This window comes from Wyeomyia smithii, chromosome 3 (genome assembly GCF_029784165.1).
Source record: "Wyeomyia smithii strain HCP4-BCI-WySm-NY-G18 chromosome 3, ASM2978416v1, whole genome shotgun sequence".
In the NCBI taxonomy this organism is placed as follows: Eukaryota; Metazoa; Arthropoda; class Insecta; order Diptera; family Culicidae; genus Wyeomyia; species Wyeomyia smithii.
Window position 1 is genome coordinate 183,759,633 of NC_073696.1, and position 12,303 is coordinate 183,771,935.

At 42.4% G+C, this 12,303-nt stretch overlaps 1 protein-coding gene across 10 annotated transcripts in view; it reads left to right on the forward strand.

Annotated features, from left to right (window-relative positions):
* Positions 1 to 644: 644 nt before the first annotated feature.
* The window catches only part of LOC129730633 (uncharacterized), a 199,360-nt gene continuing 187,701 nt past the window's right edge, over positions 645 to 12,303 (forward strand). For 9 of the 10 annotated variants that reach the window (XM_055690115.1, XM_055690118.1, XM_055690116.1 and 6 more), the window contains exon 1: positions 1,502 to 2,336. The gene's annotated coding sequence lies outside the window, so the exon portion shown is untranslated. Of the gene's footprint in view, positions 783 to 1,501; positions 2,337 to 12,303 lie in introns of those variants that run through there. The other variant, XM_055690114.1, reaches the window with a different exon arrangement.

Here is a 12,303-nt window from a genome sequence, read left to right on the forward strand (position 1 = left end):
TGCTTAGCTCAGCTGGCAAAATGTCGCGTGAAATGGCAAAAATACTCGTACAAACATCATATCGTGCTCGTTGGTTGTCCTCGGCCTGTGTTGATTAAAAGTCTATTGGTGTTTCCCCCTTTCTGGCTTCGCGATAAGGCACTCTGTCGGAGAAGATGGGATAGAGAGATAGTGTAGGGCTGATAAAAATATGGCAAAGATAAAAATGTTTCCCGAAATCTAGAGAGTCGTCGCACTGCAAAAGAAGCAGAGAACGATCCTGTTCGTTTTTTCTTCATAATAATGAATGACTTTTCGATGCCATTTACCCTAATCCACGCCATAGGGTGACCATCCAACGCCAGCGACACCGACGGAAATCCCCGGCACAAAGAATAAAACGCACCACCCTGCAACGCGTACACTAGATGTGGAAAAACTACTCTCTATCGGATTGTTGCTTTTGTGCCCATCTTCGCGGCTTTCAGTGATTGTTTTGCGCATGTGCGAACTTCAGTAGAAAGCTTTTGTCATGATCCTTCACGAAGCTAATGTCCTGCTCCAGCTTACAGGCGATAGTATAATGCCATCCTCCTTCCGGTGTGTTTCTATTCAGGCACCTTAGATGTCGCCTTCGGTCATCAATCGATGTTCTTACTCCACCTCATCAAGTTGCTGTTGTCGCTCGCATACTAGTTTTTCAGCTCTTATCGCACATACGGAGAACATCCTACGACAGCAGTGGATAGTGACCCATTTTCGGGCGGGCGAGCCGATTTTCCACCTTCTGCATTAATCTGCAGGTTTGTGCAAAGTGAAAAATTTTCTCGCTTAAGAGCTGTTCCCACACTGTCCGGATTTAGCCGACACGGAAGTTACACGGAAAACTCGATTTTCTGTAGAAATTGTTAACCTGAAAATTGAAGCGAATCGGTGCGCGTGACTAAAGTTTTTCCAACCCATTCCAATTTCATCGAAAAAAAATGTCGGAAATTTTGAAGAAAAAACAGCTAGTGTTTGCATACGGACCGACGATTATAGACCCAAGCAGGCGTTCTAATCGAATTGACGCTAGAAGATTGATAGTATTAAGAGTGAGGGGCATAATTTGGCTGGCGAACATTTTCAGAAATCCTTAAGTGTGAGAAAAGCAGTAAAAATACGTGAGAAAAACTTTTATCCGAGCGCTGATATGAAACACGTAACTTGATTATTAGATAAGGACAGTGCAAATAACTGGGAATAGCTAGATGCAATCGAGGGGGTAAGCATGCGTGAACAGTGTCGTGTTACGCGAGCATCTGATTCTTATTAATAAATAGTTTATTTGAAAGCAAAAAGTCAAAAGCAGATGAACTGCAAAATATATCGAAAAGAGGTTTCATTCTTTTGCAGACATTGCCAGCAAGCAATAGCTTGGGAGAGCGTGAGAGGAAAAATAGTAAAGTGAGAACGAGATGCACAGCAGAAAACAGCAGATTTATAGAGGGTAGAATATCCAAAAAACTTTTTTTTTCTGCAGTCCATCGAAAGCAGCAGTATTGTAATCTCTTTCAAGTGTATCTGTGTATACGATACAATGTTCCTATTTCAAAGTGTCGAAAGGATGCCAAATGCTTTCTAGCATTCTTACACATCAAGATAAAAAAAGCTCACGTCTAATGTGACTCGATTTGCGCTTATTCCCCTATGCAATTATTGACACCTCATAAATAAACATACATAAGTGTGCAAGTTTCCGGGGAGTGGGCGGTGGTACAATGTGAGAAAGCACGAATCGGAGCATTTCGCTGCAGTTTTGCGTCAAGGCTGATCTTAATGAGGTGCATCGCGAAAGATTATTAGAAAAGGAATGTGAGCGAAAAAAGTCATACAGTTGAACGTAAGACAGAAAACACGAATCTGTCGAATTTACGCGATAGTAGCTTGGAGGAAAATTAAATCTAATGTAAATCTCGCAAATTCGCACTAAGTAATTATAATCATCGATTGTCGCCATTAGCAGTGATCGTAACAGTATGTGTGGGTGCTTCTGTAAAGTTTAGTGTGTGCCAACATCCTTGATATCGTCATCGCTATTACGGCAGCACTTGGAGCAAGTGGTTCTCGGTGTCACAAGATACCTTCGTATACCAGCACAGCACATTTGTCGTATCGTGTGCAACGCATCGGTCGTGTGTTCCGTGGATTGCACTTTACACAGCGACCGGAAGAGCCTTTGACTGTGACTGTGTGCGGGTATATAGATATACACATACTTGCAGGACCAGTAACTCGAGCGAGCAGATGCACTTTGCCGAAACCGTTCACCAGCGTTAACGGTGATGCTGTAAAGTACTTTGAAAGCAACTAAATAGGTCAGTACTGCAAAAGTTTTTATTTAATTACGCCTAATGAGGGGTCAAATGCAACGATGATACCGATCAACAGATGAGAATGCTTTTTTAAAGGAATTGTCCCTCAATTGTATTTTAAAATAAAGCCATCTCATTGGTGTGACTGGGTAAAACGTGTGCGGGGGGGGGGGGGTAATATTCTCTCTTTTTTCCTGAAAATATCCTGAAAAGCGAAATGGGAATTTTTGATTTTGGCCCGTAGTTACAACATTTCTTGTTTGCTTTTTTCTACAAATTCCCGTCAAAATATATTTCTAGGATTTCAGACTGTTACGGCTTCCAATATTTTGTTTCTGTTAAAGTCCAATTAACTCTAAGTTTATATATTTTATCTCATTTCTCTCCTTTTCGAAGGATTTTCAAAGATTTTTGATTTTGTTGTAAGCTCTTTTTTTTTTCTTCATCTATAGTTTATTTGACACGGCACAAATACAATTCAATGTTTAACGGCGCCAATTATATCTGGTAGCTTACTTTCTAGAGTATCTTAATAACTAAAAGCAAATTTTTTATCCTCGCTGCCGACTACGAGCTGAAACTAAATCTAACTTAAAGCTAGAATATTTTGCATTAAAAGCACAGGTTTGCTGTTTGATAGTTTTCATTGCCATAGGTAAGCAGCATATTAAATTTGTTGCGCTGCTGGGCCAAGATATTACGGACTGGCATATTGGGTTGTTTCCATCGGGCCTTGAGAGTATCGTGCGGGTCTGATTGCTGTTTCCGGATCCGGGGTCTTAACGTGTTCTTGTCGTTTGGTTGGATGTAGGCGGAAGGGGATAGGACTAAACTGGGGCGTGGATGGATTTCAGGAAAACGTATATAAGGGACATGTAGGATAGGTCACGGCTCGCCAAGACATCACGAACAGGAACAGCCGGCTGCCTACCTTCGGCCTGCAGGGAAGCTATTAATCTAGACCTGGCGTCACGGTGTACAGGGCATGACCAAACAACGTGCTCTATGTCGTGATAACCTTCACCACAGGCACAGATACGACTCTCCTCGAGCCCAACACGACGGAGATGCGCGTCAAATCTATAGTGATTGGACATAAGCCGGGACATCACGCAAATGAAATCCCGACCTACATCCAACCCCTTGAACCACGGATTCGTCGATACCTTGGTTATAATGGAATGTAACCACCTTCCCAGTTCCCCCTTGGTCCAAGAATTTTGCCAACTGATGATCTATTCTGACGTACAAATGCGAAAAATTCATTAAAGGCAATTGGTCTTTCATAAATATCACCGTTTGTTGCGCCCACCTTAGCCAAAGAGTCCGCTTTCTCATTACCCGGTATCGAGCAGTGAGAAGGGACCCACGCTAAGGTAATCTGAGTAGATTTTTCGGATAAAGCACTCAGATGTTCCCGTATTTTCCCCAGGAAATACGGAGAGTGCTTAAAATCTTTCATCGATCGGAGAGCCTCAATGGAACTGAGACTGTCCGTAAAGATGAAATAATGGTCCGTGGGCATTTTTTCGATAATCCCTAGGGTGTACTGAATTGCAGCTAATTCTGCGACGTAAACAGAAGCAGGATTATCGAGCTTATGGGAGACGGTTAAACTGTTATTGAAGATACCGAAGCCAGTGGACCCATCAAGAAGTGATCCGTCAGTGTAGTACATATTGTCGCAGTTGATGTTTCGATATTTATTGGAAAAAATTTTAGGGATCTGCTGCACCCGTAAATGATCCGGGATTCCACGAGTTTCTTCTATCATGGATGTATCGAAAAACACAGTAGAATCAGAAGTATTTGATAAGTCGAAACGATTTGGAATATTCGGAAAAGGGTTAATATTTTGTGACATGTGATTCAATCACTACAATGTCATAAAACGGGTTTGAGAATTAAGTTCGATTAACCTTTCAAAATTTTCAATCACGGGACGGTTCAAGACCTCACATTTGATAAGAATGCGAGAAGACAGGCTCCAGAAGCGGTTTTGAAGTAGAATACTTCTCTCAGGAAGTTCGGCTACATAGGGATGTGAAATGAAAATCTAAAACCGAAAAAAGTGAAAAATATGTCCAATTTAAAATGCTAATAAATCGGTTAGTATTTGATGGATTTCCTTCGTTCTTGCAGCAATAGATTGGAAAATCTTCTAAGATTCTTCTCAAAAGAAGATAATTGTAATTTTGTTATTCACACTATTGTACTATTGAAAATAGTCAAGCCTTGTCAAAACGGAAAATTCGACCTCTGATTGGTCGTTATATGATTGCTTCCCAAGCACGGTCGACAGAATCATATACCTTGCAATTGAAAACATGCTATTTGGCCTATATAAGAGCCTGTTTCAGCCGAAGCCACTCATAATAATTCTAGACAGCGACAACAGCAGTCGTCCTTCCTTAGCAGCACTAGCTCTGTGGTTGGTCACCACGTCTCAGGAGCAGCGCGGTTCTTCTCAGCGTGTGTCGCCAGACTGCTATTATTCCCCCCGTGTTGGGGCAGCATGAAGATTGCCCTCAGGAAATCCAATTTTGGAAATCAAAATGCCTTTTTGAAGGCAAATAAACAAGTCATTGAAAGTTAATAATTTTTGACAACGCAAGCAAGCATTCTGTGTTGGATCCTAGCAATTTAAATCTGTCGCACCCGTCTAATTTACTGAATGTGAAATAGCCTCCACAGTGCATGTTGTCCGTGTATGTGCATGTTATCCGTGTATGTGTACTGTTAGGGCAGCTCAAAGGTTGCGATCAGCAGCCGATTTTAAACCGCAAAATGCCTTTTTCAAAGCAAATAAACAAGTAATTGAAGGTTAATAATTTTCTGGCATCAACACAAGCAAACATTATGTACGGGATGCAACAAAATTCTGTTGTAGTTGCCTAATTCTTACTTTATTTAGTGAACCTCCCACTGTAGGGGCAGCGCAAAGGCTGCGATCAGCATAACCGGCTTTGAATAACAAACTGCCCTGTTAGAACGCATTCACACAGACAGTTGGGCGTCTGCCATGGTGAACGCGAACGCGAGCGATGGGGCGAGAAACTTGCCGTAGGTAAATAAACAGCTCTCTTTACGGCTGTTCGGCATTCTGGATTTTGGTAATCAAAACTTTTGCTGGCTGTCTGATTTTTAATGAGAAAATAGCCTTCAACTTTGTTGTCAGAGTGCCTGACTACGATTTGGTAATATTGTTTGAGTTAAATGTTTACAAAATTTTACAATATTCCTCTTTCTCCCATTCAATAAAACAGGTAATACGATGCCTTCGTCATACGCAAGTTCACCATAACTCCCGCTATGGACGTAACACATAGATGCAATCAGCGTCATATCCGATTTTAAATTCAACAACAAACTGTCCTTTTTAAGTCAACCAAACAAATGAATTGAAGATTTAATATTTTCTCGTTCTGAGCTTTAACCATAAGTTAATTATCTTAATTTGAATTCACATGTACATATACTCTGACTGTTGAAACTTGTTTCCGCCGCAAAGAGTTTGTACTTTTCCTGTTCAGTGAGGTTGTATTTATATGTGCAAACTGAAATTGAATAGTACTTCAACTTCATTTGCACAGAATTTTCAATACTGCCAATGAGCGGTCAACATTTATTTACTAGGAAAAATGACTGACACGCAAGCAGCCAGGTTATCTCTCTTGTAAAAGTATTCTACTTCAACCTTGCGGTCGTGGCTTTGCACACAACCCTCCTGTGATTTTTTTCAATGGTAGTACTCCAGCTAAGATCTCCAAACTCATCGTATGGGTCGATTGCATGCAACCCAAGGCGATACGCAAACAACGATATTGTATTCGCTCCAGTTTGATCAAATGTGTGTTTGCTGTGGAGCGGAAGCAGAAACACCCGTACTCAATAACAGACAGTATCGTTGTTTGGTAAAGCCTTATAAGGTCTCCTGGGTGGGCTCCCCACCATTGTCCGGTTATTGTACGAAGAAAATTCACTCTTTGTTGACATTTTTTCATCAGATACCTCACGTGACAACCCCAGGTGCCTTTAGAGTCGAACCAGACACCAAGATATTTGTGTACCAAAACCTGAGAAATCGTTTTACCCATCAATTGTGTTTGAAGTTGAGCAGGTTCATGCTTCCTAGAAAAAACTACTATCTCAGTCTTCTCCGGAGAAAATTCGATACCTAGCTGTAAAGCCCAAGCAGACAAATTGTCCAAGGTATCTTGCAATGGTCCTTGCAAATCGGCAGCTTTGGCTCCTGTAACAGAGATTACACTGTCGTCTGCAAGTTGTCTTATCGTGCATGAATTTGCCAGACATTCGTCGATGTCATTTACATAAAAGTTGTAAAGAAGGGGGCTTAAACATGAGCCCTGGGGAAGACCCATGTAGCTAATGCGAAAAGTTGCCAAATCGCCGTGCGTAAAATGCATGTGCTTTTCGGACAACAAATTGTGCAAAAAATTGTTCAAAATTGGAGAAAATCCTTGTCGGTGAAGTTTACCCGAAAGAATGTCAATAGAAACGGAATCAAAAGCCCCCTTAATGTCCAAGAACGCAGACGCCATTTGTTCTTGGCGAGCATACGCCAGCTGAATATCTGTGGAAAGCAACGCAAGACAATCATTCGTCCCTTTGGCACGGCGGAAGCCAAATTGAGTATCTGATAGTAGACCATTTGATTCGACCCAGTGGTCTAAACGACGGAGTATCATTTTTTCCATCAATTTCCGGATACAGGATACAATGCAATCGGCCTATAAGAGTTGTGATCAGAAGCTGGTTTCCCTGGTTTTTGGATGGCGATCACCTTCACTTGCCTCCAATCCTGCGGTACAATATTTTGCTCCAGGAACTTATTGAACAAGTTCAACAAGCGCCTCTTGGCATTGCCGGGTAGATTCTTCAATAAGTTGAATTTGATTCTATCTAACCCAGGCGCGTTATTGTTACAGGACAGGAGGGCAACTGAAAATTCTGCCATCGTTAAAGGTGATTCTATCGCGTCGTGGCCCGGAGACGCATCGCGAACAATGTTTTGCTCAGGAACAGAGTCCGGACATACTTTCCTGGCAAAATCAAATATCCACCGACTTGAAGATTCCTCGCTTTCGTTGACCGTTACGCGATTCCGCATTCTTCGGGCTGTGTTCCAAAGAGTGCTCATCGATGTCTCCCTCGACGTCTCGTTCACGAACCGACGCCAATATCCGCGTTTCTTTGCTTTAGCCAAGCTTTTAAGCTTGGTATTAAGCTCCGAATACCGTATATAGTCGCCAGGTATACCTCCCTTCTGGAAGGCCAAAAACGCGTCGGATCTTTGCGTGTAGACATCGGAGCACTCTTGGTCCCACCACGGAGTGGGAGGCCGTTCTTTGATCGTTACGCCGGGATATTTCTTCGTTTGGGCTTGCAACGCGGCGTCGAGAATCAAGCCCGCGAGGAGGTTGTATTCTTCAAGTGGTGGATGATGTTGAATCGACTCGACCGCTTTTGAAATCATTTCCTCGTATAACTTGACCCGTTAGTAATTGAAATAAGAATAGGCAGATGGTCGCTACCGTGAGGATCGAGGATTACCTTCCATGTGCGATCCAACCGTAGCGACGTCGAACATAAGGATAGATCCAAAGCGCTTGGGCGCGCTGGAGGTTTCGGGATACGTGTCATTTCACCGTTGTTTAAAATAGTCATGTCGAAGTCATCGCAAAGGTTATAGATTAAAGAGGAGCGGTTATCATTGTAAGGGGAACCCCAAGCCACACCATGAGAGTTGAAGTCTCCCAAAATCAAACGTGGCGAGGGAAGAAGTTCTATTAAATCAAAGAGCAGCCGTTGCCCAACCTGTGCTCTGGGAGGAATATATATTGAGGCAATACAAAGCTCTTTACCTTGTATTGTCATTTGACATTGGACAACTTCGATGCCTGGAATCGAGGGGAGGTTAATACGATAGAAAGAATAGCACTTTTTAATCCCTAAAAGTACTCCTCCATATGGGGTGTCCCGATCGAGGCGAATAATATTAAAATCATGGAAGTTGAGATCAATATTTGAAGTGAGCCAAGTTTCACAAAGGGAAAATGCATCGCATTTGTTTTTATTTATCAAAACTTTAAACGAATCAATTTTTGGTAAAATACTTCTACAATTCCACTGTAAGACAGAGATAGAATTCTTCATAAACGCGGTTGAATTAGGCATCGAAGGATACAATCGCTGCAAGGAGGGGCCATTGGGCAGTCAACTGCTTCAAAAATGATCTAACTGTTGGGAGGAATGCTGTAAGAAAAATTTTAATTGGATCGGGTACATTGAAATTTTCAAAAATCCAGTCCACAATGTCAGAAAATTTCACTAATCCAGAGTTTGTTTCATCAACTGGATGTGCAAAAGGAACAACTGGGGTTTTAGATGTTCCTGGCAGTGCTGGGAACTCCTTCTGGGACTTTAAATTTGCAAGCCCAGGAGGAGTTTGCTTCGGTTTTTCCGCAGCACTGTTTGGTTTGTTCGTACTTTTCATTACACTTTGGGAAATCTTAGGACCTTTACGGGGAAGTTTAGGAGAAGAAACATTTTTCCTCTTCCTAGACTCCCCAGGATTGGCATAAGATGTTCCCGCTGATGAATCGTCAGAATCGGTTTCATCAGAGGACAACAAATCAAAGGGGTTCGATGTTATGGTAGAAGTGGTCACGGTCTTCTTCAGCATCTCAGCGTAAGAACGCTTTGAACGCTCCTTAAGTGACCGCTTGATTTTATCTCTGCGCTGCATGTACACCGGGCATGTGGAGAGCTCATGCTGGTTTTCCCCACAGTGAATACATTTTTCAGCATTAACACTGCAAGAATCTTCCGCATGAGTCTCCCCACACTTGCTACATCGTGCCTTATTGCAGCAGTAGGCGGCTGTGTGGCCTAACTGCTTGCAATTGGTGCAATTCATAACACGGGGTACATACAATCGCACAGGCAGACGAACCCGGTCGATCGAGACGTGGCTAGGGAGTGCAGATCCGGCAAACGTAACGCGAAACGAGTCTGACGGAGTGTAAACTTTTTTACCGCCGACGAGAGACATGGACCGCAATTGCTTACAATCCAAAATCTTCGCCTGTGTTTCGGTATTTTTAAAGCAACCGGTTGCGCTTTTTAGGATACACTCGACAGACAGACTCGAATCGGTTATGACACCGTCGATCTCCACGTCTCGTGCGGGTATGTAAACGCGATACTCGCGTGTGAAGAGCTCAGAGCAAGCGATAGCATTGGCCTGTGCCAGAACACTGACCACGACACAGAGCTTGTTAGGTCGGACCTTGGAAATTTCGGTCACGGCCTTGTACCCCTTCGTCAGGTCTTAAGAAATTTGCAGTATGTTTAATCGCTTTGAATTCACTCCTGCCTTTGGACGAAAATAAACAGTATAGCTGCCCTGTTGAGATCCGTCCGGGTAAAGCCTGGGGCGAGGGGGGACTGGAGAATGAACAGGGGAGGGGGTAACAGAAGGGTCAGGGTCAGGGGGGTTCGGGGATGGTGGCACGGAAGGCGAGGGATCTATATCCATCTCGCTAGATGTAGCGCACTAGCGCCGACAAGAACACGTACCTATTTACTTCTTCCTTCCAGCAGTGGTTGTCCGATCGTTCGAAGCTGCACCCAAAGCAGCCAGCAGCACCAGTACAGCAGCACCAATACAGCCACCACCAGTGAGCCGGGTGTGAGATCACTCAGCACAGCGACACGACTCGACTGTCAACTGATGGCCTTGAATTAGAAAGATCTATTCACTGTGCACAGATCAAAACTGCAGCTGGTATTTTGCACCAATACAGTCAAAGTTGCGAGCCGGGTACAGAACGTAGCGACACAACTCACAATCTAGTTGGCCTTTAGCGCGAATAATACACTCTTTTGTTTGGCTATTCGTACACACGGACCGGATTGTAATAGAACGACCACTTTGCACGTCCGTTTCTGTCGAGTGTTCGACGCGGAATGATGTAAGCTCTTTGATAAACTTTAAAAGTTTTAGTCTGTCTGTTAACTCTATTTCAAGCACATTTTATGTTTCACCTTGAATCTGGTCTTTTATTAAGATTTTCACCTGTTATAAAAAGTGCTTTTTGCACTAATTTGCATTTTTAATTATATTTTCCGATTGGCAATGCTCCAATGAAAATATGAAATATTTTTGAACATTCCTCAGTTCCTTAGCACACCTATTATTTTGTTAGTATTTATTATCTTTTATTTTTAGGTGAAAACGTAACTGATTACTTCCCAAACTTCGAAAGCAATTTTTCCACTAATGATACTGTGTTTATTACCTTGGTGAGCTCATTACCATATTATGGATTAATATACAAAATAATTATTCAATCACTCACCGTGATTTTTTGGACAAATGACGCATTTCCGAAACTAAAGAGAAAGAAAAAACAGAGAAATGCAACAACACCCATTCCTGAGCTACCTTTGGGATTGCTGAACAAGTAATACGTCGAACTCACATTGTTTGAACATACGATTTTTTCTCAAGTTTGGGTTGTATCGCCCTTCCTCACGTATCAGCTGCTAGCCCCAGAATTCATTGATAAAATATTATCTCCGGAGGTTTCCGAAACGAATTTAATTTCGCGAAGAGGCAAAGGATTTCGGCCACTATTACCTGGCTTCCTTATTTCATACCGCTCTAAATCTCTGACTGTTTAATACAGTTTGAGACGGAAAAAAATGCGAAAATGTTCAAACGGTAGTATTGGGTTAGTTTGTGTTTCTAACTACCTGTTTTTTTGGACAGTGTATTTGTTGACACTTACTCTTAAGTTCTGTGAAAGAACATCGAAATCGGTTTATTGCATATAAGTGAAAATGTACACCAAAGAAGTGATTGCGTGTTTATTGTTCGTCCAAAAGATGCCGAATGAGATTGCCGAGGCCGTTGGATGTCATTTGGCCACAGTTTATTGCATCAAAAGTCTCTACAGGGTGGCCCTTAGCAGCGAAATCCGAAAAGTGGACGTCCTCGGTTTGCACGTACGCAAATCGTGATCAAATCGGTCCGTGCAAAAATTGCTTGCAGGCAGGCCAGAATTGAAAACCTGGAAACATCGGAAAATACAAGAGAACTGGATATGCTCTGAAGGGCTACGTCAGTCAAAACGCTTTATAACACCAAACGTGAAAAAAGCCAGCAACTGCTAAGTTTAAACAAAAAGGAATTAAGCACAATAACATGTCTGTTCACCGGACATTGTCCGAGTAAGCGTCGCCTAAAACAAATTGGTCAGTCAGATGACGAGATTTGTCGCCTCTGTGGGTTCGAATGTGAAACCGCAGAACATTTGCTCTGCCAATGCAGTGCATTAATACAGCGCAGAATAAGAGCCTTTGGAAAAGGAACTATGGAGCCTTTCGAGGTCCAGTCTGCAAATCCTAATGAGGTAATACATTTCATACGAAACTCAGTGCCAAATTGGGAGAAAGGGTGCGATATGACAAGGACGATCACTCCTATCAATAGTGATATGTCTGCCACAAGTACCTAGACTAAAGAAGAGGCATACCACAAAAGATCAACACAATGGTCGTAGTGGTCCAAATCTTACAAAAAAAAAAAATTGCTTGCAGGCCGATACATTCTATAAGGGAACTTGTCAAGGATGCCAACAATTCTGAGAAATCCATGCGAAAAATCATCAAAGTAGAACTGTGTGCATCATCCAGAGCTAGAGTTAAACACCACTTGATCGCGGAGCTGATAAAAGAACTACGAATGGCCCGTTCCTTTGCTGAAGAAAGGAATAAATAATAGCCTGATCTCCGACGAAAAACTGTTATGCTGCGTCTAACAGCTGCACAGACAGGTTCATTTCACCAAAGAAAGTTGAGAATGTTCCTGAGAAAGTGAAGTTCATTTCCAAACCAAACTTTCGGCTGGTGTAATGAAGTGTATATCATTACGTTGTGCTAC